This window comes from Protopterus annectens, chromosome 1.part2, assembly GCF_019279795.1.
Source record: "Protopterus annectens isolate FY-2018-M chromosome 1.part2, PAN1.0, whole genome shotgun sequence".
NCBI classification, from domain to species: domain Eukaryota; kingdom Metazoa; phylum Chordata; order Ceratodontiformes; family Protopteridae; genus Protopterus; species Protopterus annectens.
The window spans coordinates 842,239,637-842,263,841 of NC_056727.1; positions in this window are offsets into that span (position 1 = coordinate 842,239,637).

Below are 24,205 nucleotides of genomic sequence, written 5' to 3' on the forward strand. Positions count from 1 at the left end.
ACCGAACACTCAAACTCATGTCAGTCAAACTCGCAAAAGTAACACAAGCACAGAACACACACACGCACACACAGACACACTGCTACCCACCACATCCAAACAAACAATCCTACACTATGTATGAACAGGTGGGCAAGCCCTCCTACACCCCCCATGTGGGTGGCTGCACCCCCCCCACACACACCCTACTTTAATATTCTACCTCTGAGATCGCACAAACAGACACACAAAGCAAACCCACACCCACACATTACAGTCCCCCAGAAACACACAACACACTCAGAACACACACTTACACACACTAAAGCCCTCAGAAACACACTTACACACAGTAACCTACCTGAACCGCAACACCAGAAGCACTAACTAAAAGTCCCTTAACATCGGGATTTTAAAAATAGCGCTTCTGGTGTTTCGGTACTGTGGTCTCTCGGTCTTTAAGCCTTGTGATTACGTGCATCGGTATGTCAAGCATTCGATATTTGGTAGGTATTCAGTTTATATGTACCTCCATGGCTATGTAGATGTTGTTAACCTAGCTATATATCTACATATATATCTATATATGTATATCCCTATATATCGACATATATCTCTCTCTCTCTCTCTCTCTCTCTAGATATATATATATATATATATGTATATATATATATATATATATATATATATATGTATATATATATATATATATATATATATATATATATATATATATATATATATGCTGATTTTATATATATATATATATATATATATATATATATATATATATATATATATATAGATATATATATATATATGTATATATATCTATATATAGACAGCATACACCTTTCATTGGGTACATGGCAGTTTGTCCTACTTCCACACCATCCTCCCTTTTGTGTTTTAACCTGTCAGAATACTCAGGTAGCTTAGTGGTAGGTTATTACGAAGTTTGTGTACATGGTTGCGTGTTCTAATCCTGGCAGTAGGCATTTTACCTCTCAGAGCAGGCACTGGTAGTGCAAGGGTGATTAATGCACATTTCAGTGGTTGTGAGTGGCTTTGCCTGTGATCTGCACGATGTTCAGCAAAGGTTAAACCTGTGTGGCACTTATCCGTGTAGTCATGTTTAAGCGCCACTTACCGGCACTTAGCAGCGCAATAACCCGCTAGCGTTTGCTTAAAAGTGCTTTAATAACCTGCGTCCAACATCCCTTATTCGGGACCTCAAAATGACGTAACAGCCATTGCAGGTCTTGAAACCGGGACCATGAACTCCGCAGTCACTGGCTTTACCACTGAGGCATCTAAGATATGTACAACTTTTATGGTGTTTAGTATGTACAGTGTACTACATCCGTTCCTCACTACTGCAAACAAATGTGTAAGTCAGTTGATGTACATATGTATGATACCTGTTTATGTTCATATGTTTGCTGAAGTCAGTGTTGCAATGTGACCTGACAGGGTGTATTATGGATGAGAATGGTTCTTGTTTTGTGTCCTTTTTACATTATGCCCATACTCCATGTGTACCCCATCCAGTTCACGTAATGAACATCTGACACAGGCCCTCCTTGATGCATATTCCATTAGCCAGCGATCCTCCCCCACACCAATCTCCATACACAGCAACCATTGCTTCTATGGGGAATTAGGTTTATATTAATAGTTATAATACCAGAGCTGCATGTGTTTTGTGTACACTTCTATCCATTTGAAATGCTTCTGTGTCACAAAGTGTGTTCATAGATGTATATATATATATATATATATATATATATATATATATATATATATATATATATATATTCATTTGGTTGACAGCTCATTTCATTGACAAACATTCTAGGTGGGGGGCTGCACCCCCCACACCCCCAATGTGGGGGGCTGTGCCCCCCACACACCCCCAACTATATATAAAACAACTCCACAGTCGCACAACAGTGGGGAGGGGGGCAAAACCCAGGTTTTTGCCTTGAATACTTTTGTCAATGAAATGAGCTGTCAACCAAATGGGTTTCAGTGAAATGGGCTGTCAGCGAATAGAAGTAGACCCATATATATATATATATATATATATATATATATATATATATATATACATGTCACTGATGTGTGCTCATAGACAGAAATATGTATATATATATATATATATATATATATATATATATATATATATATATATAGATAGATAGATAGATAGATAGATTTAGTATTAATTTGTAACACTTATACATATGTAGACTTGTATATATTGATTCACACATTACAGTACATTACAATGTACTGTACATATGTCCACAAAGTGACTGTCCCATTTGTGGTCTTTACTGTGAAATGCCTGTAGTATAAGGTGTTGTCTAACGACCACTTACCATGTATACAGATTAGATGGTTTAGTGGTAGGTCCCATGACTATCATGTGCATGGTCCAGGGTTCAACACCTACAATGTATTAGACATGTTTTACACACAACCTGTGCACGCAAATATGGCCACTTCTGCTAACTACTCAGGATATATACATTTCAGTGATGTAACATCTCACTATGTGCTTGCATAACATTACATTGTCTGTTAACTGTACTCTCCAGCACACATGGGTTTATGTGTGTTCCAAATGTTTATTATTCTGTGGAATACTACCTATATATGCAAGCTGTGGTTAAGGCATACTATGTAACATGTAAATCATCTCTGACTTTATTGGGATTTGAACCACAACTGCACAGATATTATGCAAATGCTGTAGCCATTACACTATTGACATTAACGTTCCTTCTGCCTATTTCCTATGTCCATGAATCCTATGTGTAAACTTGGCTACATAACAGGCGGAGCCACCCACACCCAGTGAGCTTCTCGACTTACCGACATGACACATGAATTGGGAGACTATACATTAACATCCTAACTACATTTGGCATAGCCACTCACTGACACACTTCAGGAGAAACCTTGATGTGTGACTGGCTAACAGTATATACACCCCTGGGATCATGTGTCCCAGAAACATATAGCCAGGGTGTGGGAGAGCCACTCCAGTTTTATAGCTGCAAGACCTGTTGGAGAAATTGAATGCTGCTGGTTTGTCATGTTAACATGCCCTTTTGAGATCACTATGTGTCCCTATCACCCTACAGTACCCCAGTCTTCAACAGCTTCCAGCAACTCTGCCTGGAATCACTTCATTAGCTATGCTTGACAGAGGCTCAGTTACTTCATCTATGGTGCAGATAAAGCCACCACACTGTAGCTATGCTTCTAAATGCCCTTGGGCAGATAGTCTACTACCTATCTGTGAACCTCTACAGGGCAGGCCATCTCCAACATCATATGTGATTATACAGAGTTTTCTGATTACAATATACAATGTAGTCAGACAACAGTTAAGTACAGCAAGAGCATACAAACTACTGATACATAATCACTCCAAAAGCCTATCTTGGAAGCTAGTGGACTTGTATAAGTTTCAGGCTTTGTATTGCTTACCAGTAGGCAATTGTAGAAAAGCACCAAGTAACAAAAAGCACGAAAATGGAGCAGGATACGAGAATGAATGAAATAAATAAAATTTATTAAGCGCTTTCGTCAAATATTAGGATTGACTTCTTCAAAATGCCAGACAGTTGGAAAGACCATCCTTTTATACATAAAACAATTAAGTCATTAATTTGATTGTATCGTGCTCCATTTTTGTTAATTGCTTACCAGTAGGTTACCTACAGGAAAGATGGGACACAAGCATAGATGGGAAACATGCCTCCAACAATGCCATAACAACTTGCATGTGTCAGTCTAAGACTTTGGAATGCTGTGCAAGGCTATTGGTACCCCCATAGTGCCAATTTTTAGGCAGGTCTCAGAGGTGAATCTCACCTCCATGAACTGCACAATAGCAGAATCAATGAGGATTAGGCTACTCAACACCAGGGGTAGTACTCACAACATGCATGCACTCACAGCACCCCTCAGTATGGACAACATCTACATCTGTTCTGTGACTGGGACCTGTATAAGGCTCCTGTGAGCACACCGGCACTACCAGACTACAACGCATAACACACATTTCAGCCACTGAACAATGACTGGCACAGACATGGGGGGGGTGTATCCATATTCATCGGGGATACCTACACCTCCAAGTTAGTGGGGCAGCATGATACCTCTGTGATCATCCATGTGCAGCTAACATCAGCCACAACTGCAATGCAAACTGTGAACTGCTACAGATAATCCTCCATGACCCAGGAGCACCACTACAACTAGCTGGAGACAGTGGTAAACATGACAATCCTACCAGACACCCTGTTATTGGTCACTGTGGGCTACCCTACACTTAACTGGATAACCTACTCGAATATTCACTTCCAGGCCCAGCACTTCCTGGAATTTATCACCTCATATGGCCTGTATCAGTTGGTAGATGGACTAATGAGAGGTGAAAACATACTAGAAGTGGTAATCACTGAAATGTGCAACAGTTGCACTACAGAAGAGGTAAACCGGTCACTGTTTAGATCTGACCATGAACTATTCACTGATGATTTCCACTCCCAACCATCTCCCCCACCCAATGAATACCTTTCCTGCAGGTAAATTCACAACACTAATGACAGAGGTGGGAGGGTTCACAGCCCCCATGCTCAGGGATGACACTGCTCAAGATACAGACAGAATTACAAAAGCACTCTATAAGCACCTACAAAGATGTACGGGTCGTACCATCAATGGTAAACTAGGACTCACTACTCCTACACAAGGACACCAGTCTGCTGAACCCATGCAATATACAGGCTATACAACAGAAGTAGGACAATAGTCCAGAATAACAGCAAATCCTAAGACATGCAGACATCCATGACCAGTATTAACAAGATACTTATGTTACTCATGTAATCATCCAAGGCTGACATCCACAGGTAAATAGGCATGGATTCAGAAGATGACCACAAAGGCTTCTTTGGCTATGTCAAGGATCTAAGCAGTAACACACAGATTTGCACTGTTCTGGTGCAATATTGCACTGAATATACTGACCCTACTGATAACACCAACACACTTGATGATACATTCGGAGCAAGCTTCACCCCCTACAGGGCCTACAACAATACCCAAAACATACAGTATCCCAGACATCTGAGACATATAGGTGGTAATGGCCCTTTCAAATGGCATAACAGAGCGTCAGTGGAGGCAGATGGTGTCCCAGACTGCATCCTGCGGACACTACAAGACAGAGTGACTCCCTGTCTAATACAGCAATTCAACATCAGCCTCTACACAGGCTACATGGCCATTCAGTGGTGCATGGCAACAGCTATTCCACTCCAGCAAGGTGGTGACACAACTGACCATGGTAACTACCACCCCATAAGCCTGAGTAGCCTGATCTGCATGACTATGGAGCGCACCCTCATGAAACTCATTGACATAGACAATGGTAACCTCCAGACACTTGACCCAACCCAGGTCAGCTTGACTGAGTGCAGATCATGCCTACTGAACCTGTTTGACATCTTATAGTCACGGAGACTTTAGGTGTGGGGTGTGGTAGTTCACACATACTACCTGGACCTCGCCAAGGGTTTTGACACCATTCCCCACTCAGGTATTATTTCTACACTCACCAGCCAGTACATACACCCATACATCACATGTTGGTTTGCCAACAGGCTTACACACAGAACCCACATGGTAAGCCTAGCAGCCTCCAGGTCTAACTCTTGACCAGTCACAACTGGTGTCCCACAGGACTCAATCCTGGGACCCCTACTGTTTGCCATATACTTCTCAGAGGTACAGGCTAACACAGGTGGACTATAGCAGACAGTGGTTGGTGATTACTGCAAACTGGGAGCCATAACTGACAGTCCAGCTTTCACAGATGTCCTTCAAGGTGCCTCACATAGACCAACACAGGGTGTCACAGTCATGGCCTCCAGCTAAAGGCCACATACTGCATGGTCCTTCCATTTTGGGAAACTATACACACACATATTAACACATGAGTGGCAGACACTAAAATTCAGACAACATAATGGGTATGGGGGGACTACATTAGATAGTGATCTCTCCTTTGACAATCATATCTGTGAAGTAGTTAGGACGTCCGTCTATGTAGGCCATCTGATTACTTAAGGGTTTGCTTCTAAACAGACTGAGGTTATTGTGTCCCTTTACTCATCACTCATCAATCCCATCATCGAGTATGATAACCCATTTTGGATGTACCTCAGAAGACACACCCAACAGCTGGAAGGGCCACAAACGTACCTCGCCAAGAGGAATAATGCCCTCAGACATGTGTCCTATGCTGCCAGACTGCATAAACTCTTGCATTACTCAGTGGCATCTCATTTACTCAGAGATGATATTTGCTGGCCAACAAAGCTGTGTCCAAGTCAGGCTTAATGGATATGCTCCACCTATGGGAATCCATGTCACAGTGAACCACACACACTGTAATAAGCTACACCTTGCCACAACCATAACTGGAAGATGCTGGAGTGACAGATTCCTGCCACAGGTACTCCCCATGTTTTGTAACTACATTCCTGGTTACATTATGCAGAGCCCCTCACTAACACTACGGGGAATCCTTGCAGAATGGGTGGGGAACAGTGGATACACCCCAGGGATTCTGCAATTGGCTCTGCTCCACAGAGGGACAGTTAGTTAATCAATGGGGTGGTGACAGCAGACACATTTTGGCTAGGCTTATGAAAAACCTCGGGCAGTTAAGCAAGTACCTACCTATGTACCTCTGAACCTATACATACAGTATCGACACATGCCGATAGCTTAGTTTACTGTTCAGGCATTAACTTACCTTGTGCCAATGGCAGTTGTGTGTACAATAGTTGAGGGCTGCCTATGTAGGATGCACACCGTAGACCATCTATACATGACAATTTACAGGTAGGTCGTGTGTGTGTGCCATCCATGTTTACTATATCTGTGCAGGTGGAGAAGGGTGTCAGTCCGTAGGTACCTACAATGTCAATGTGTGTGCTATACGTTCCCTCTTTGCCAAGTTATGGGCATACTGGGCATGCCTCTGTCTGCCTACTGGGGCTGGCACAGGGTGTTTGTGGTCTGAGTCCTTCTGTGCCAATGGGGTCCTTGGTAATGGTGGTGGGCTGTGAGGGCCTTCACCATTCTGTCCCTGCTACAGCTGTTTCCACAGGATCATATTGTGTAGCATGGCACATACTATGAAGATGTGGGCACACGTGCCTGCAGAGTACTGCAAGGCTCCACCAGATATGTCCAAGCAATGGAACTGTGATTTCAGCATCCCAAACATACACTCTATGATGATTCTGGTTTCTGCGTGTGCCTCATTATGGCGTTCTTGCATGGGTGGGTGTGCATTTCTGATGGGAGTCATCATCCATGGTTCCAGTGCATAGCCAGCATCCGTCACCAGGTGGCCATATGGGATGTTCCCCCTGGCAAATACCTGATACAGCTGTGAGGCATGCCAGATGTGGGAGTAGTAGGGCTGCCAGCACACACATCCATGATAATGCCCTGAGCATTGCACATGACCTGGCAGTTGATGGAGGGGTATCCCTTGTGGTTTATGTAGCACCTACCCTGCTCACCGGGTGGTGACTTGATGTGTATATGCATGCAGTACCTCCGGGTGGTCTGGCACATGGTGGAAGAGATGCATATTGCTGGCCAACTCCTCCTGCATTTGTGGGAAGTATATGTGCTCATTAGCATATGATAACATGGCATCCAGGAACTGGTGCAGTACCCTGAATGCTGATGCCTGTGAGATCCCCATGATATCCTCAGTTGGCATTTGAAAGGTACCTGTGGCTAGTATTCTCAAGCTTACACATACCTTCGTGTCCACTGGGATGGGTTCCCCTCTGTTATTTCTGGCTCTGAGGCATGGCCGGCACAGCTCAACAAGTTGCTGTATGGTGTCCCTATCCAACCTGTAATGCTCTACTATCTCCAGATCATGTAGCCCCTGGCAGGTTATCCTGGGTCTGAAAACTCTTCTCCTCCTCCGGTGCCTGAGATGGTTGTCAGCATCATCCTCCACACCACCTTCATTCTCCAACACATGCTGGTGAATCAAAGCTATGGCAGCCTCTAATATGTACATATTAAAAGTTTCCCGTCTGTATATACCAATGGTGCAGAGTGTCTGGGAATACACAAGTGTGTATGAGGTGGTTTCACACTTTATACTATTGTGCTATGGATGCTGCTGGTGTAATTGGGTGTGTATGTGCAATTCTAGCTGCAGGGTATCTTATTTGTGGGTTTTACACAGGTACTGCTATTGTGGGGCCTTTGGTGTTGAATTACGCTTGGCTGCCATGATTCATCTATTGCCCTTTACTTCACTTTTCAACCTGATTCTCCTTCCATTGTCAGGCATGCATCCAGCTGCCAGCTTTCTTTTTTTGTACTTTCCCAACCCAGGATTGTGTAGCGATATGTGTTATGTAGCTGATCTACTGCAAGTTTGCTTTGTTCTGCTGTGACAGTTCTCTTTTCTTTGCAGTATGGCACCTCCCCTTTCCTGTTCTACAGGTAGCTGCTAGCAGCCTTGTTAGCTGTTGTCAATGGCCCACTGTGGTTTCCTAGGTATTTATTACTCATTTGTACTCCAATTACCATGCTGCAGCATTTCCTTATTTTCTTCCCATATCCTTCCTGTTTCAGCTCTGGTGTGTGCCGTGCACAGCCGTTTACTGGGTTTCTAGTGCGTTTTCATCCACGTTCACATGCACATTTGGTTACCTTGCGTACTCTCAGCTAAGCAAAGCTATGGCTCCTTCAGCACACCCCTATCCTGTGGCTTTGCTTAGCAACAGGCAAACCAGATTAGCAATGCTCCAATGTGCTTACAGCTAAAGTGGCGCACCCCTCTCTTGATGTCATCTTTATCTCCAGGCCTCGGTGTTGTACCGCTATGCTGTGAGGTACATCCTTACCGCGGCAGGGATTTTGTGATTCAGTATTACTTGTCTCATTTGCATGGTATTGACTACTAATTCCTAGTTACCATGCAGAACACTGTCACAGCCCCTTAGCAACCCTTGCGCTATGGTGTGGTGTAGCATACGTGCCATTGACTATTATGGGGAATTCATGAAATGTGTTACATTGCAGTTTTATTACATATAAATATATTTTCATTGTGATCCCGTTTGTGCACCGATGCACTGCAATTTTACTTTGCGGTAGTGTGGTCATGATATTAAATGTTCTTTTTTATGTGTTGTACATGTTTTATTATACCATTGTCTATATATTTAGCCATTGGCATATATTAACAGTATAATATGTGAGTTTGGTCCGCTGTCATGGCTCGGATTTTATGTTTGAAAAAATGTAAACTGTTTTTTCGGTTTACATTTCTTCATGCTTACGCTATGCCTGCACCACTTCCTGAATCGCTATATACCTTCATTTGCATGCTACGCTGCTGTGCATGGGGTATTTAGCATACATGCACCAGGAGCTGTGCAGCCGTGGCATATGCAGGTAGTGCACATGGAAACAGCTTGTACCTGAATCGCTCGGCGGCCATATTTGGTGTTAGATCGCCGACGCTATGCCTGCGCTAGGTGCAAGCTTCATGAATCTTGGGGAAAATCTTTACAGTCTGAAAATGTTAGAAATCGACTGAAATGGAACCCGTTGCAGGTTGCAATGAATTTCAGATAGAAAGTCTTGACCTGCAGATGCTACGTAAGTTGAGTACAGCATTCTGTCAAACAGATATTGTTACTTTTATAACCAATTTCTTCTTATAAAATCATACCCTACTTGCCAAAGATGTGCACTTAGATGTATTTTATTATCTGACATCATGTATTACCTCGCACAGTTATTTTCTCAGATGAAAAATATCAAGACAAACTCAAGAGCTCATCTTTTGGGTATTCCTTTATCAGCAGTACTTCAAATTGCAGCATTAAATAAGAAGTGGAGCATTCCAATAACTCTGGAAACAAAAACAGTGCCAAAAATCTGATTAATGCCAAGTAATCAGTTTCTGTGAAGTCCTATGCAAATCTAATTCACTGAATACTTTATTATTTGGCAGCACATTTTGTTATGACCAGGTACATTCGTGAATAAAAAACATTATATCAAAATCCAGAAGTAATCTTTTGGATACCCATTTATCAGGAATACTTCAAATTGCTGCACTAAACGTAGGTTTACTGTTTACCAGTGACTACATCCTCAAAGAAAAGCAGTGCCAAGTATGTCATTAACTGCAGCTGATGTTTTCCTACTGAGTTATAAACAAATCTGCTGTACTAGATATTTCTTTATATAACAGGACATATTGTTGCAAAAAGATACATTGTCACTAAATACTTTATAAATACTACATTATAGGGAGATGGTTGATATCAAGTAGTACGTTAAGTAGAATGAGGATTTTAGTAGCCTTGAAGTTTACTCTGGAAAAATAGCTGTTGCTTCTTCCATGTGGCTATTCTTTACTGAATATACTTAATGAGTGAAACAATATGGATACTCAATATGGCTTTAAGGTTGCTGAACATTTTGTTAGCTAAATATAAACATTGATAGAATACTCAATGAGGAGCTACCATCATTCTCTCTTCCAGGGCTTTTGATAGGCCTGATTTAATTTATTAACTTTTGAAAACTGCTTAGTATATTTTATTTTTCATTTGTCTTGTTTGCTAACTATGTAACTCTGCTAGAGACAAGCATCTGTTTTCACGGAGTCTGATTAAGTGACCTGCTTAGAATCACACAATACACAAATGAATATTCATGTCATCAAACCGTAGACTAGAGAAAACAGTTTTTTTAACAGCTCACAGTCTTTATCCTCTGTACTAACTGCCAGAAAATGAGATCACATTCAAGAATAAGGCAATAAAGTCAATGTTTTGTATTCACAGAATCCTATATTGCTACCCCAATAAACCTCACATTTAGAAAATGTATGCAGCTCTCCAAGTATTGTCCAATAAATGTATCAATCATCTTCATCTGCTGCTCCTATAGTATAAAAATTCTTAATTGTGCAAGCCTAATCCTGATCAAGTTATGTGCAAGTTTGTTTTGCAAGCAAAAATATGAACTTATTTACTTTTAAAACACAGGCCTGGTTATATCTCTTGGTATAATAATTTGATCTAAGCATAATTTGCTTTTTGCTACTCCTGTAGGTTCAACATCGGCTCTGCTTGATTGGCAGTTATGGCGGGGGGGGGGGGTTACATACTTCATGTCTCATACTGTTTATTTCTCTTAGTGACTACAATACTTTAACATAATCTTTTTTTCCCAGTTACTTTTTATTGCTTTTGTTTTCCAAAACAAAAATACAACAAACATACAGCATGTAAAAACAAAATGAGTAAAGGTAAACACTTATTTACAAAGAATCATTTAGACACTTGCTAGAAATTAAAGACTAATAGATGACATGGTTACATCATACCTAAGGGTTACAGAGGAACGAAGTCATGATACAAAGTTGAGTGCTTAGTTTGTGTAGGTAGGATACCTCTACTGAAAATAATTGTGAAAAAACTCTAAAGTATACACATATTTGCGCTATTTACAGTGTTGGAAGCCATCCATTTGTTGTTATCCTAGAAGCCCTAGAAGCATGTTTTATGATTAAGTGATACACAATTTGTGTTTAGTAACATAAAGGTTTTTTTAAATGCCATCTGATTTTCATTTAGTTTTACGTATTCTGTTTGCTTGTCAAGATTGTGTCTAAAAAAGAATTCCAGTATGTTTGAAAGTATGTTCTTTTTTATGCTTTTTGTAGCTAGTTTGTGGGAGGTGATATTCTTAACTGCCATGTCTTTAAAGTTGTTCCATGAGATATTTTTGTTATTTACCCACTTTTTTAATATATAAAATTTAAGTAGGGTACATACTGTAACTAAGATATGCTTGCGCATTCCATTAGTTGAACTAGGAATTATGCGCAGAATGATTGTTTCCCAGGAAAAGGTGGCTTTTTCGTATCCAATTTTTTCAAGTTGCACTCTTAAGGAACACCACAGCTTGAATATATTCTTACAGCTCCAGAGGATGTGGAGGATATCCACATCTTCACTAGGGCAGAAAGGGCACATTGATCTTTTTTGTAACCAAAATTTTAAGGAGAGCTGGGGTATAATATGCATTGTTGTTAATCATCTTTTATGTATAGATTAAGTTTTTGAAAGGTGTAAGTTTTAAGGTATTGGTAATAGCTTCTTGTTTTTGTGCTATTGTGATGGTTTTATTTATGTTTTCCCAATATCTTGAGTAAAGTAGCGCATATTGGTATTTTAACTCATTTATTAATTTGTAGGATTTTGAAATCATTTTTTCTTTAGCTGCTAGTGCTTTGATTATGTTTTCAGTAGTTTCTATATTTTGTATCTGTATTTTGTGATTTGGGTATTTTAGCTTTACTAATGATATCATTTGTCGAAGAATATAGTTATAACTGCCTGGTGTCTTAAATTTTGTTCTTAAGTTTTCAAGTGTTTCTTCCTTGTGTTGTAAGATATGCCATACTGTTAAGTCTTTAATTAATGGGAATGGTTTGAGATCTATCATTCTGGTGTTTAACTTAATATTCGGGTTCATATGTATAGGTTGTAGCAATTTTAGTGAGTTCTGCAGATTGATAGATAAAAACAAAGATTGGAAAGCTATAATTTCATTTTTAATTATTGGGTGCAGTTTGCTAAAAATGTTTTGTTTGGGATGAAGAAAAGGAGTAGCTTTGGGATTTATATTTAGGGATTATAGTAGGTTTGCCCATATTTTAACCCATATTGGGTAGCAGATCTCTTTAGTGCTATCATATTCTGATATTTGAATTAACCAGTTTGCTTTTATGATTCAATAGTACAGATTAAAATCTGGGAGCCCCAACCCTCCTTTTATTTTTGGTATTGTAAGATTTTGGTAGCTTATTCTTGTTGTTTTAGGGTGCCATAGGAATTTGGAGAGAGCCTTTTCCATCTATGTGAATATATATATTTTTTTGGTATTTTGAGACTGATAGAATTTAGCTGAAATAGTATTTTAGGAAGAATATTAATTTTAATAATGGCAGATTTGGACAGAAGAGATAGATTTATGTTTTTCCATCTTGAGATGTCCTGCTTATTTATGTTTTTTCCATCTTGAGATGTCCTGCTTAATTTTATCCCAAGTTTTTAAGAGATTTGATTTATGTATTTCTTTGTAGGTGTGAAAAAAGTTTATACTTAGGTATTTTAGCATGTATGTTAAAGGTATATCAACTAAAGGGAAATATTATGCATTATGATTTATAGGGTTAAGAGGGAATATGGAGGATTTTTGGGGGTTCATGTAATTTGCTATTCTGTAGAATTGTTTAATTGGGGAAAGTATTTTTGGTAAATCTGTGTTTGGGAGTTTGAAGTATAAGTTTAGGTCATCAGCAAAAGCTGAGTATTTTCCTATTGTGTTATAAACATTTGGGAAATGGTGATACATGTTTTGGGTAATGTGGAGTAATAGCAGTTCTAAATATATGTTAAAAAGGAATGGGGACAATGGGCAACCTTGACAAGTACCATTTGTGATTTTGATGGGTTTGGAGTACACCTTGTTAATGCATAGCATAGTGGTAGCAATATTGTATATCATCCTAATGGCTGTTATAAAAGATGGGGGAAAGGTAAGTGTAACATTGCTGAGAAAAGGAAATCTAGGTCTACATTTCCAAATGCTTTTGAGGTGTCTATTGTAAGTGCATATCTTGGATATTTATCCTTAGCAAAGAGAGAGATTAAGGTATCTAATGTGCAAGTATTATCACTTAATTGTTTTTTTTTTCATAAAGCCCTGTTGTACTGGGGAAATAATTTTGTCCAAGGTTTTTTGTAATCTGTTCACTAACAAAAAAGTCAAAATGTTTATGTTAAGATTTATAAGGGCAATGGACCTGTAATTCAGGTCTATATCAAATCAGCGAATGTTTAAAAAAATGAACGCTGATATAGCAACCCTATGTAAGCAAAAGCTTACAATCCCAAACACTCGGAACAGCGATTTTTTCCCAGGGGAAAAAAAATCGCTGTTCCAAAACAAAACAACAAAACAAACCCCTTTAAAACAATACATAAAATGGGGGGCTTCACTCCTACACCCCACAATGTTGGGGGCTGTGTCCCCCATACCCCCCTACTTAAATATATCAACTCTGAGATCACACTACAGTGCCAAAAATGGCAAAGTAATAAAGAGGACAAGCAAAATTTTCCCAGGGAAAGAATTTACTTAAAAGCAACTTCACTATTTTGCCTTTTCATTCTTTTAAGTTCAATCAAGGCGCATTCGAAAGAATGCGTCTTCGATCACTTAATAGGAACCCTGTAATTCATAGGGTTTCATTTGTCTGAATTTGGTTTTGGTATTAAAATTGTCTTTGAATTGTTTAAGTATTTATCTGTGAACCCATAGTTTATAATATAGTTGTAAAGTCTTAACAAGACTGGAGCAAGTATGTGGCTAAATTTTTTGTAGAACATTGCCGTGAATCCGTCAGGACCTGGGGATTTATTAATCTTTAGTTTTTTAATCTCTGTTTTTATTTCACTAGTTGATAAGGGACTATCAGTAAGTTATATTGTTCTTTTTCAAGGTTTATGAATTTTAAGATGCTTAAAAAATTCTCTTGTAAATTAGACATATATTGTTGCTTTTCTATGTTATAAATATTGTTATATATGTCCCAAAATGAGTTTATTATATCATCATTGTTGTATAGTTTACTGTCTTTATAGTGTATTTCTGGGATATTGTGGAGAGTTATCTTTATGTTTATCATATTTGCTAGTACCTTAGAAGGGGTTTGGGCCCATTCAGAGTATTTATAGATGAGTTTTAGCTCATTTAGTGTGTGTTTATGTAGTTGTATAGAGAAAAGTTATTTTTGGATTTGTTGTAGTTTCCTTTCTAGTTCTTGTGAATAATGGGTTTGTAGTTGTAATTCAATGTTTGTGTACTGTGTTTCAAGCAAGCTAGTCTGTTCTTGCTCTTGTATTTTATACAGTGAAGCTTTCTGTATTAGGATTCCCCTTAGTACTGTTTTGGTGTCTGCCCACTGAATGTCAAGTGGAATATTGGTTTGTGATGTATCTTGGTCTAATTGCTTTATAATTTTACCTGTCTCCTCAATTAACTCTTTATGATTTAAAAGGTTAGTGTTTAGGTACCAGTTATAGGGACCACTCTGTTTAGAAGTCTGAGAGTTTTGTTGAGTGTAATTGTAATTCTGGAGTGATCTGAGATTATTCTTTTATTAATTTCATATTTTTGACAAATCCTAGAGAGGTTTGAGGAGATCAGGAAATAATCTGTTCTTGCCCATACTTTATGTGGAGGGGAATAAAAAGTATATTTGTTTATTGATCCGTCGTGACCTATATTTAGATAAGGGTTGACAAGGTTGTGATTTTGTATAAGATCATTTAAAGTGGATGTGACCTGGACTGGGTGCTTTTTGTTTTTGTTAGAGCTATCACTTGGTGGGTCAATTAGGCAATTCCAGTCCTCCCCTATAATGATAGAATAGCTGGGAAATTTTAAGAGTAAATTACAAATTTTGTATTAAAAAGAATTGCTGGTTTGAACAAGGGCCATAATATTCAAGAAGAGAGTGTTATTTTTTTGTTTGCAGATGTGTGCTGGTGCACCATCTGCTTTTTGTGTCATAATTACTATTGGCTATATTCTCTTGAAAAGATTCTTTGATAATAATAGGTGTTCATTTTGAGGCAGAACTGTCCCGATTCAATGATTTGCCTGATCCATTTTCTTGAGCTGAGTTTTGACCATTGTTCTTTATTTAGGTGTATTTCTTGTAAGAATATAATATTGGAACTAGCTTGGTAAATTAAATGTAGAATTAGATTTAAATTTTTACTATCACCTAACCCATTAACATTCCATGTATCAACTATATACATGTCTAGCTATATAGCCATCATAGATTATTTATGTGTGGCCTTAGGTTATATTTGTAATTGTAATTTAAGTGTTTGTGTAGAAAAAAAGAGTTTGTTCTTAGATACCATGCATTTTTTATGATGGCTTCCAACCTATTTTCACCTACCTCAGTGCCTGCCCACATATATCCCTTTCTTTTTGTGGTATTATACTTTGTATTTGATTTGTTGTTTGTGTACCATCTAAGAAATCTGTTGTAATACTGGTATAGGGAGATATTAACTAGGAGCTTTACTTCATTCCAAGTAACACTAAACATACCTGACATACATTGCTTGCTCCTTAATGAGGTGTGTACTCTGAAGCATGATACAACTGTTATGAGTGAGTATTTCTGGTTTTGAAATGTTTGTGGTTTTTGAGAGGGTATATAGTGCTCCCAGTTTTGGTTATGAAGTATTTTGATAATTTACTTAAGTATCTAAACTTTTTTAACCACAGTTAAAGTAAAATAGTTATTACTACCCATGTGTTTGAGCCTATTTAAAGTAGGACCAAAAGGGCGTGTACTTGATTTAATCCATAATATTTTGTGCTTATCATTTCTTTTGCAGACTTGTAGTTTATATTTGTGTCTAGTAATATTAATATTTCATCCTTTGTGTTCAAACATCTTTATATATACTCTATACAGTTTATTATACCTGCATTTTGTTTACATTCAATACAATTTCAGTGACTAGCTTCCATTAAGGATTGCTTAGGGAACTGCTTTGTTAGGTTTATTACCCCTTGTATACTTGTTTTTGTTATGTTCATTTCTGTTGTTTCTAAAAAATGTAATACCCTGTTTAGTTATAAGCTGTAAGTAATGTTAAATTTATTAAGCTTACTTATTGATACAGTAGCAATAGTGAAAAAACAACATATATACAAAATATGGAAACCATCCAATTAACAGTTATTTTAAGAAAGCTCTAAAACATCATGCTGAATTTAAATGTAATTGCCTCTGCTAAGGACTGATTCATAAACTTATTTAAGCTTATAATGCTTTACCGACCTTGCTTGCAGACAAGAAAGAAAATAAAAAAATAGGATTAAAATAAAGTCTTTCATTTCTTTGTTAATTGCAAGACATTACTATCCTTCAGGTAAAGTCCAATGGTAAAACAGTCATACTATCCTTGTCAGTTCACATTTTTACAGTATATAAAGGTTTTGTAATGTATAAACTTCCGTTTTAGCAGAAAAACCCTTTAGGAACGTTTAACATACAAAACTTCCATTATCTGAGTCTTTTACATTACAATTGTTTAAGTTTCCTTGATTCTTGTTGAGAAAAGCTTTATATTATTAACTTTCAAGGCTTTTTCTTCATGAGGTTACATTACTCTGCTGAATTTGGTTAATTTGTGTAGCTTACATTTAGCCCTGCGGTTCCCAGCAGTGCTTTGTGGCTCCTGACCTCCAAGGGAAGTTATCATTGACCTCCCATCACTGTCCTGGTTTGAGATAGTCTTATTTTTGGTCTTCCACTCATTCAGACAGTTCTCTGGATCAGCAAAATGAGGTAATTTTCTTGTATTTTACTTGTAAAATAAACTCTGCAACTGGAAATGACTGTAGCAGTTCATATCTTGCATCGTTGTTGTTAGTTTGTTGTATTTGTTACTGTCGGCTTTATTTTACATTTAGTACTATATAGAGTTATGCAGACTTAATGAGCACATGGATTAGTCTTTAATTAGTAGTTTAATGCTTACTAAGTACTTAGGGATAGGGAGGTTGATTGTAGCATAGTAATATACTTTGGTATGGGGTAATTGACAGTCTGCATTAATCATTATGAGAGACGTTATCAGTATCTTTTGCAGCTTGCAACCTCATTTTTGTATTAGGGTTGCAGGAACCAAATAGTATCAGATGCAATACGTACATTTTAATAGTTTTTATAGCCTTACCTTAAAACATAAATTTATGAAGTCTGGTTGTGGCTTTAGTTTGTCGGCTATAATACTGTATTATTTGTTTTCCTCAGGCGTTTCTCCGAATGCTTTGGTGAAAGTGTTCTTAGCGTCTGTTTTGTTTTGTACACAGTTTTTTGATCTTTATAGCTGAACAAGAGTTTTGCCGGGTACTGTATTTGAAACTGGATATATTTTTAATTAGATATGAGCAGAAGGGGGCTAATTCTTAATGTTCTTGCTTGATGGGAAGGGGAAAATTTTGTGTAATACTTATTTTATGTTTCCTCCGTGTTGTTTCTTTTCTATTTGGCTAACATTAGGATTGTATCGGTATGTGCTGCATTGAGTATTTTAACGTAGATTTGTCTTGGTGTAATTGCATCCTGAGTTTTCCAAAGAGATCTGTGTGCACGTTTAATGGTCATTTCTTTTGCTATGTTCTTATTTTCAACTGTTGCTTCCACAATATCTTTTAATTATTGCATTCAGTTGGGTTTGGTCTAACACTTCTGTTACCCCTCATAATTATGTTGTTCCTTCTGCTTCTTGCTTCAAGATCAATCATTTTTGACTGAAGTTCTTTTATGGTCTGTTTGTTGGTTTTAATTATAGACTTCAAAGCTTTGATTTCAGATGTGTTTTCCTCCATCTTAGTTTCATTTAAAGTTAGTCTAGCTGCAATTTGTTCAATGTTTGTTCCACAGAGCTAAGTTTTTCAGAAAACGCATGTATGTCATTTTGACATGGTTGTAGAGCTGTTTTTATGCCTTCAACTGAGTATGTATTGTCATTTTTTGCTCTCAAAGATACTTTAGTAGGTTCCTGTTGTGATTTAGATGTTTTTGTCTCTTGCTTGCTGTGTCCTTTTCAGGAGTCACTATTGTAGATAACTTTGATTTAGTAGTTTGTATTTCCATTAGTTCTTTACTTTGATCCCAGGTGCTAGCCATTGTGATTTTTTCCTTTTGTTTTGAATTCTTTTTCAGGCCCTGTTAAACTGTAGAGGTCCTGCCACACGGTCTCCATCTCAAATTACTCTGCTGGCTTAAAAGGTACTTTAAAAGTTTATGTTTAGCTATATATTGTGAGATAAAGCTATTTCCTTGCTTCTTAGATGTTGTTACTGCTAGAGTTATGCAGGGTTTTTATTTTACATATAGAATGTTGAGGCTTTGTAGTAAATTTTCTTTTGAATTTTGGAGCTGCAGCTTAATGCATGTCTAGTTGTCAGCAGCCATCTTGGAATCTGACTTTAACATAATCTTATCCTACAAGACTGCCAGGCTGGCAGTGCCAGCCAACCTTGTGCAAATGAATTCAGGATATTAATTCAGCTAGTGGTTGTTTATGCTGAAGGACACTGTTTTCCTTTTACCCTACAAAATCATTCAAAAGTATAAAATTGGTAATAAGTACTGGTTAAATCAAGGGAATTCATTGAATTTGGTACTTTAGACTAGGCTGTGGTGGTACAGCAGTTAGCACTGTTGCCTTACAGCAAGAGGTTTTCCCATTTGATTCTCGGCTGAAGCACCTTCTGTGTGGAGTCTGCATGCCCTCCCTGCAGTCAAATGATGTTTAAAGACATGCAGGTAGGTGCGTGCATGAATGGGTGTGCCTTCTTTGAAGGTTGGGCGTCGGGCAGGCAACCACTAGTGGACCAGAGTTCCGCTGTGGTGACCCCTAACTGGGAAAAGCCAAAAGAGACTAGGTCTGTCATTCAACAAAACTTGAATTTCTTCTCCCAGTTTCATTTGTTTAGCATTCTATACTTAAAATCATATTTTTATGTAAAGGAGTGCAATTTGCTTTTGATCTGATTATATAAACCACATAATTTGTAATATAATCACCATGTTTAGAATAACGGTCACCAGCATAATACCCAGGTCTTCAGCTAAAGATAACCAAATGTCATTACTTATTAACTGAAAACTGGGAGCCTTATTTGGTGGAAATATTTTAGTGCCAGTCAAATGTACACCCTATTTCTGTCACTGTTTTTTGCACAGTGAGTACATCCATATACACATTCTTATGTCTCACAGATATGGGACAACATTCATGAGAACTGGAGGGACTCATACTTTGTTCATTTTTAAAATTGGTCAGTCTGTGTACTGTAGCTTTAAACTGGAAGATGCACAAACAAGTCAGAGACACACAACATGCTGTTAAATGATCCACCATTTTGGCATGTAAATGTATATTCACATAGTGTTGTCTTAATGCACATCACATTTAGAAAATGTATGAAACTCTCCAAATGCTGCCCCTGCAAATGTATTCTTTCTCAGATGCTACTTCTGTTGTTATAAATTATTTAAATGTTCACACCCAGAGTTATCTTCGCATTAAGATCAAATTGAAACAAAAAAGGTGCTTATGTCAGTAGTTAAGGAGTAAAATTAACAACTACTAAAATATCTCAACTGATATCACTGAAGCAATTTCATAATGTTCAAAACCAATGTCACATGTATTTATGAAATTTCTTCTATGAAACAGATATACAGACACAAATATCACCTATTGTAAAAAACGACAAGCCAGTGCATTTCTTTGTGCCGGTCCCAAGCCAGGATAAATGGGGAGGGTTGCGTCAGGACAGACATCCGGCATAAAATTTTGCCAAATCATACATGCAGACAACAGTACAGAAATACATGCCGGACTGGTCGAGGCCCGGGTTAACAACGACTGCCACCAATACTATAGGCCAACAGGGTGCTGGTGGAAACTGGGCTACTGTTGGCCAAAGGAGGAGAAGAGGGGGAAGGCATGCCCGAATGCAGGTAAAGGCTAGGACTGTGATAGTGAGGGTCGGAACTTTGAAAGTAGGCAGTATGACTGGCATAGGGAGAGAGCTAGCTGATATGATGGACCGAAGGAAGGTTGGTATATTGTGTGTGCAAGAGACCAGATGGAAGGGGAGCAAGGCTAGGTGTAGCAGAGGCGGTTTCAAATTGTTTTATCATGGTGTGGATTGGAGGAGAAATGGCGTAGGCGTTATCCTGAAGGAACAGTATGCTAAGAGTGTTTTGGAGGTGAAAAGAGTGTCGGATAGAGTGATGTTTATGAAGCTGGAAATTGATGGTGTAATGATGAATGTTAGTGCATATGCTCCACAAGTTGGGTGTGCGATGGATGAGAAAGAAAAATTTTGGAGTGAGTTGGATGAAGTGGTGATGACTGTACCCAAGGGTGAGAGACTGGTGACCGGAGCAGATTTCAATGGGCACGTTGGTGAAGGGAACAGAGGGGGTGAGGAAGTGATGGGTTGGTATGGTGCTAAGCAAAGGAATGCAGAAGGTCAGATGGTAGTGGATTTTGTGAAAAGTATGGACATGACTGTGATGTATACAAATTTTAACTAGAGGGGGGAGCATAGGGTGGCATACAAGAGGGGAGGAAGATGCACACACATGGATTATATCTTATGTAGAAGGGCCAGTCTGAAGGAGATTGGAGACTGGGAAGTGGTGGCAGGAGAAAGTGTGGTTAGGCAGAATAGGATGGTGGTTTGTAGGATGACATTGGTGATCAAGAAGAGGAGGGTGAGTGTGAGGGCAGCACCAAGGATCAAATGGTGGAAATTGAAAAAGGGTAATTGTGAGATGATGTTCAGGGATGAGTTAAGACAGGCACTGTGTGGCAGTGAAGAGTTACCGAATAGCTGGGTAACTACAGCAGAGCTAGTAAGGGAGATGGCTAGAAAGGTGCTTGGTGTGACATCTGGAAACAGGAAGGAGGACAAGGAGACCTGGTGGTGGAATGAAGACGTACAGGAGAGTATACAGAGAAAGAGGTTGGTGAAGAAGAAGTAGCGGGACTGTCAAAGAGATGAACAAAGTAGACAAGAGTTTAAGGAGATGAGGTGCATGGCAAAGAGAGAGCTGGTGAAGGCTAAGGATAAGGCGTATGAAGAGTTGTATAAAAGGTTGGACACTAAGGAGGGAGAAAAGGACCTGTACCAATTGGCTAGACAGAGGGACCGAGCTATTAAAGATGTGCAGCAGATAAGTATGATAAAGGATAATGAGGGAAACGTACTCACAAGCGAGGAGAGTGTGTTGAGCAGATGGATGGAGTACTTTGAGAGGCTGATGAATGAATAGAATGAGAGGGAAAGAAGGTTGGATGATGTGTGGATAGTGAATCATGAAGTGCAGTGGATTAGCAAGGAGGAAGTAAGGATAGCTATGAAGAGGATGAAGAACGGAAAGGCTGTTGGTCCAGATGACATACCTGTTGGAAGTATGGAGGTGTTTTAGCTGAAGTGGCAGTGGAGTTTTTAACTAGATTGTTTAATGAAATCTTGGAAAGTGAGAGGAAGCCTGAGAAATGGAGAAAACGTGTTTTGGTACCGATATTTAAGAATAAGGGTGATGTGCAGAGCTGTAGTAACTACAAAGGGATTAAACTGATCAGTCACAGCATGAAGTTATGGGAAAGAGTAGTGAAAGCTAGGTTAAGAAGGGAGGTGATGATTAGTGATCAGTAGTATGGTTTTATGCCAGGAAAGAGCAGTACAGATGCGATGTTTGCTCTGAGAGTGTTGGTGGAGAAGTACAGAGAAGGTCAAAAGGAGTTGCATTGTGTCTTTGTGGATTTAGAAAAAAACATATGACAGGGTACCTAGAGAGGAGTTGTGGTATTGTATGAGGAAGTCGGGAGTGTCGGAGAAGTATGTAAGAGTGGTACAGGATATGTACAAGGGTAGTGTGACAGCAGTGAGGTCTGCAGTTGGATTGACGGATGCGTTTAAGGTGGAGGTAGGATTACATCAAGGATCAGCACTGAGCCCTTTCTTATTTGCAATGGTGATGGACAGGTTGACAGTCGAGATCAGACAGGAGGCCCCATGGACTATGATGTTTGCAGATGACATTGTGATCTGTAGTAAGAGTAGGGAACAGGTGGAGTAGACCTTGGAGAGGTGGAGATATGCTCTAGAGAGAAGAGGAATGAAGGTCAGCAGGACTAAGACAGAATATATGTGTGTGAATGAGAGGGAGGATAGAGGAATGGTGAGGATGCAAGGAGTAGAGGTGGCAAAGGTGGATGAGTTTAAATACTTGGGATCAACAGTTCAGAGTAATGGTGAGTGTGGAAGAGATGTGAAGAAGAGAGTACAGGCAGGATGGAGTGGGTGTAGAAGAGTGTCAGGAGTGATTTATGACAGACGAGTACCTGTAAGAGTGAATGGGAAGGTCTACAAGAGGGTAGTGAGACCAGCTATGTTATATGGGTTGGGGACAGTGGCATTGACAAAAAAGCAGGAGTCAGAGCTTGACGTGGCAGAGTTAAAGATGTTAAGATTTGCACTGGGTGTGACGAGGATGGACAGGATTAGGAATAAGTATATTAGAGGGTCAGCCCAGGTTGGAAGGTTTGGAGACAAAGCCAGAGAGGCAAGATTACACTGGTTTGGACATGTGCTGAGGAGGGATGCAGAGTATATTGGGAAAAAGATGCTAAGGATGAAGCTGCCAAGTAACAGGAAAAGAGGGAGGCCTAAGATAAGGTTTATGGATGTGGTGAGAGAGGACATGCAGGTGGTTGGTGTGACAGAGCAAGATGCAGAGGACAGGAAGAAATGGAAACAGTTGATCTGCTGTGGAAACCCCTAATGGGAGCAGTGAAAGAAGAAGAAGAAGTAAAAAACAAACAGCATTAGTATACTAGTTACTTAATGTGTAATTTTTATTTTTCACTTGAGAAAAATAAAAATTACACATTAAGTAACTAGTATACTAATGCTGTTTGCATGCAGATGGCATTATATGTGAGTTACAATATATTTCACCTATTAAAACAAAAAATAACTCTAGACATATCTCATGCTTTACTATTATGAAAGTGAGGCTCAGCTAAATTTCAGGACTTCTTCTGCTGAGATGCAAAATATAAATGCTTCAGCTAATTATCTCCAATACCATAACATTTCACATCTCCATGTTAATAGCTTCCACAACCAAAAAAAAGTCTACAATGACAAAATAGCTTAACTGCAAGTTTAGTTTACAGATGTAACTACAATATAAAAATTCTTCATTAGAAACTCTTTAATATTGCTTGGTTTTTCACTTATTACGTCATGCACCACTGGGGGAACTACAGCATCACCAGCACCCATCTAAGTTGGTCCTGTTTACTGCAGTGGCAAAGACCTCCTGCTATAAAATAAGAAAAAAGAATGCTAATATAATAATACCAATTTGTTAACCAGGTAGACTCATTGGTCACACAATCTCTTTTCAGGGGTGACCTGGGAGTAGTGT